This window comes from Sinocyclocheilus anshuiensis, unplaced genomic scaffold (genome assembly GCF_001515605.1).
Source record: "Sinocyclocheilus anshuiensis isolate Anshui unplaced genomic scaffold, SAMN03320099.WGS_v1.1 scaffold310, whole genome shotgun sequence".
Taxonomy (NCBI): Eukaryota; Metazoa; Chordata; class Actinopteri; order Cypriniformes; family Cyprinidae; genus Sinocyclocheilus; species Sinocyclocheilus anshuiensis.
The window spans coordinates 229,439-233,864 of NW_015547638.1; the positions used below are offsets into that span (position 1 = coordinate 229,439).

A 4,426-nucleotide genomic window follows, 5' to 3' on the forward strand; every position below is an offset into this window, starting at 1 on the left:
TCTGGTTGTTAGATATTTAGCGTCTACCTAAATTGCGTTTCGATGCCAGGTCAGCACTGTCTAACCTCCTGGGATATTTTATTTTAATTTAAGCAATTACAGATATGTGGTTTGATACTACACAACTGCCTGAAGAAAAATACCTCCTTTAAAAAAAACAATTAATTCATTAAAAATTCTAGGCACAGGAAAGAATGAAAATCAGGCAAACGATTCTACTGTTACAGAAATGCAAACTGAACTCCAGCAAATGAGAGTTCACCACAGCCAGCCTTTGAAATCTGTGCAGACAAGAACAATGTGCTCTAATTTTATCAGAGCAAGACGGAGGCAGTGTGCAGCCACAGAAGCCAATATTAAATTATGTCCAGCTATAAAGTGGGGCTAGACACCAAATAGAAAGCCACAATGTACACAGATAATCCCATGAAAGACAAGGAATTCCCAGTCTCTTTCTACTTTTACAAGCTCTGCGGTTCAGGGGTTTGTGTGCACCCGTATAGTCCAGAGCGAGATCGCTCATCCGTATTGCTTGCCCTTTTTGACACAAGCTGAACATTGGCGTCTCACGCCTCCAAGCTTTGACCCCAATCCCCTGCAGTGCCATGAGGGACGGTGGTTTGGTTTGTGTGCACCCGTACCCCAATCCCCTGCAGTGCCATGAGGGACGGTGGTTTCCTAAAACCAGACGAAAGGGGGGAGAGCTGAATCTGGGTGTACTGGAGCAAAGGAGCTCCTCGTTTTGGTGTAATTTATAATTAAGGTTGAGCAGCACACACTCAAAGGGTAGACGGGTTATGAATTACAAGTGAATTGCCCTATTCATTTTATCACTGGCATCAGCCAAGTGTGACATGATTTTCAAGAGAGAAAAATAGATAGAAGAAAAAAATTATGGTTCTCAATTAAGCACACAAGACAATAAGCAAAGCTACAAAAGCACACAGTGACAATATGGACAAAAAGTACTAGAATAATAGGGGAGAAGGATGGCAAATCCAAATTCCTATTTATCAGACAGCAAAGATGGTTATCTAAATAAAATAATAATTTTTACATTAAAAAAAAATGCAAAAATATCTAACTGCTCTGAGTATTTAGATATTTCACAAAGAGAAACAAATGACCCAACTCATATTCACATGGGTTTGTGAATATAAACAGCTAACAGAGCAAGAATCTAGGCTAGATCTAAGAAACTAACTCCAATTGACCTTTTTGACTTCTAGTTTTTCTTTTCTCTTTCCTGTAAAATATATGTCAGTACACAAGTTATAGGCTGTCCTCTTTGTGTGTTTTGCTGGAAATCACATAACCAACAGAAATTTAATTTCATGATGAATAGATCCCTTTCAGTGTGAAAGAACATGGCAACAGTGAGGAGCCTGTTAATTGGAGGATTTTAAGTGTAATGTTTAATAGGATCAGATGCATGCGATATTAGTTGTGCCCACCAGATTCACACCGGAATCTTCTATTATTTTGAGAGACAGGAAGAGTAATGGCGAAAGTCCAGCCCTTCATTTTGTACCACCTCAAACATTTAAAAATGCAGAAACGTTTTAGGGATATTTTTTTTTTACACTGACAACGTGATATCACTCCCCTTAGGGCAAGTTATTTATTTTGGCTCAAGTTAAAAAATATAGATGTGAATCATTACCCTAAATTTTTGTAATTGGATGAATGAAACATTTTTTTCAGTGCAACCAAATTAACATTAAATTAAAATAACCAAATATCAGATTCACTGCATAGTTTATTACTATGGAACTGTGGTAGTCTGGTATGCTAATTAACATATCTGAGCACAGTATATTTTAAAAATAAACACAGGTAAATAAATAGAACAAAATTTAAGACTATTTTAAAAAAATATTTCAGTGTAAATAAGGGCTCTAATCACAGATTACGCGACTAAACAGCAGTTGGATAAATCTAAAACAGTATTTTATCCAAGCTATAATTTATCTGACCCAGTCAGCAAAGTAACTAACAGTAAACACATTACAGGCTCAGTCTAACGTTACCTGCAGTAACTTGGTTAAGAGTGTTTATGGTCAAGCTCGTCGCTGAGTTAGAAGCTACAAGCTTTCAAGTAACAGCCCAGATTGTTAACCACTAAACCACAGCACACAAATGTCTTCAACGGATTAGACTTAAAATTGAACTCGCAGCCTGTTTTAGAGATTATCAAAGATTTTTTTTTAAACCTAGTGAGCTGCCTATCTAGACAACATTGGTTGCAATCGTAGATGTTAACGAGTCAGCAGCCGAGGTTTTGATACGGAGCCAATATCTCAACTTACCTTTTTGTTCACAAGTCGAGCTTTGGCAGCTTTCTGTAAAAAATAAAAGTGTCGCATGTTGTACAGCGGTACAAAAGGCATTTTTTCCCCCGAAAAAGGTAACTGTTACCCGTAAAAACAGACAGACCCAAGTAACAATGTATGAAGCAGCTGAACTTCCGAAAGAGTCCCAAAAAGGCAGCAGAACGAAAGTAAACGCAAAATTCAGTGTGCAAAGGACTGAAATTTCTATGCAGACTCAGAGCTTTGGGCTCTGATGGAGATTATAGATGCATGCATGCTGGAAAAACAGCAGATGACATTTCCATGACATACCCTCGAAAAGACGGGAAAAAATAAAACAGCGAGGCAGTTTGTCAAGTACAGTGGCATAAATTGGTCATCAGAAATAGCATCTCATCTACGGTGCAAAATGAAGAAAAGGGCAGTTTGAAGCTGCTACTACTGCCTGGTAGACTGACATGAGATTATACGATGCGAGCTGTTTCATTAAAGTGCAAAAATAAAGATATCGAGCGATGTGGCGAGCAGTCTGGCTGCAGTCGTGTGGGAAAATCCAGAGATGTTTTTAAAACGACAGTGGAAATATCCAGGAATAAGTGCGGAGTGTCGGGTCAGGATCAAGCCTCTGCAGCCATTTTGTTCGGTATCAACACAGCAGACGTGCCCTCAACTCCGGTGGGAGGGGCTTAGCCGCTAAGATATTTCAATATGACTTTTAACCAACCAATAAGCAAGCAGACTGATTTTTACATCGGAGCACCGCCCATAAAAGGTTTCAAAGCGTCCAGTTGGAATTCACAGGGGCTGGAATGGGCGTTCAAAGGAGAGCCCTGAACGCTCTCTACACAAACAAACAAAAAAAGAAAAAAAGAAAAAAAAGAAGCGTTTTCATCTATCTATCTATCTAGACACACATTAGACATGAAGGGAGTAATCTAATCTACATTCAAGGATGCTCCCATATAGTACAGACTCTGCCACTGTTTGACCTATAGTGTGATTCCTAGTGTGACAATCTGAAATACAAAAGGGAGAAAGAGAGGAAAGATTCATGCAGCAGGGTCCAGGCTTTATACTGTTGTAATTTCCCATGGGACAAAAAGGGGGATGAAAGGGCTGGTTAAAGAAAACAAGGCAGAGGGAAAGACAGTTAATTTTATGTTAGTTATTTTTAGTTATTTTCTAAAATAAAACAATACAACATTTTGAAGTACAAAAAATAAAGAAAGAAAAAAACATTACATTTAAAGGGTTTGTTCACCCAAAAATTAAAATTCTGTCATTAATTTCTCACCCTCCTGCCGTTCATCTTCGGAACACAAATTAAGATGTTTTTGATGGAATCTGAGAGCTCACAGACCCTCCATAGACAGCAATGATATTACCACGATCAACGCACAGAAATGTGAAAGGACATCGATAAAATAGTCCATGTGACATCAGGGGTTCAACTGTAATTTTACGAAGCTATGAGAATACTTTTTGTGCACAAAGAAAACAATAATAACATAACTTATTCAACAATACTTCTCCCCAAGTTACCGTCTTCCGCTATTTTGGAGAGTACCCCAGAACGTAATCAACGTAATCAGCGTTGTTTATTATGTATGTTATTATTGTTTTCTTTGCACACAAAAAGTATTCTCGTAGCTTCGCTACCCCTGATGTCACATGTACTATTTTACCGATGTCCTTGCTACGTTTCTGTGTGTTGATCGTGGTAATATCCTTGCTGTCTATGGAGGGTCAGAGAGCTCTCAGATTCCATCAAAAATATCTTAATTTGTGTTCTGAAGATGAACGAAGGTCTTACGGGTTTGGAACGACATGAGGGCGAGTAATTAATAACAGAATTTAAATTTTTGGGTGAACTATCACTTTAAACTAAATGATCAAATTTTAGGTGAGCAGCTTTACATGAAACATGCGTACAACTGACATCACAGGGGGGAAGGTATTGTCTTACACAGCACACAACATGGCTACATTACAATTATCACAGCACTTCATGATATAAAATAACACGCTAAAGCCTCTTTAAATGACACACACACACACACACACACACACACACACACACACACACACACACACACACAAACACACACACACAC

The 4,426-nt window shown here is 38.4% G+C and overlaps 1 protein-coding gene across 1 annotated transcript in view; it reads right to left on the reverse strand.

Moving 5' to 3' along the window:
* The window catches only part of LOC107701838 (trinucleotide repeat-containing gene 6C protein-like), a 72,607-nt gene extending 69,590 nt beyond the window's left edge, over positions 1-3,017 (reverse strand). Inside the window, exon 1 of the mRNA XM_016503970.1 lies at positions 2,310-3,017. The gene's annotated coding sequence lies outside the window, so the exon portion shown is untranslated. The remainder of the gene's footprint in view (positions 1-2,309) is intronic.
* Between the last annotated feature and the right edge of the window lie 1,409 nt (positions 3,018-4,426).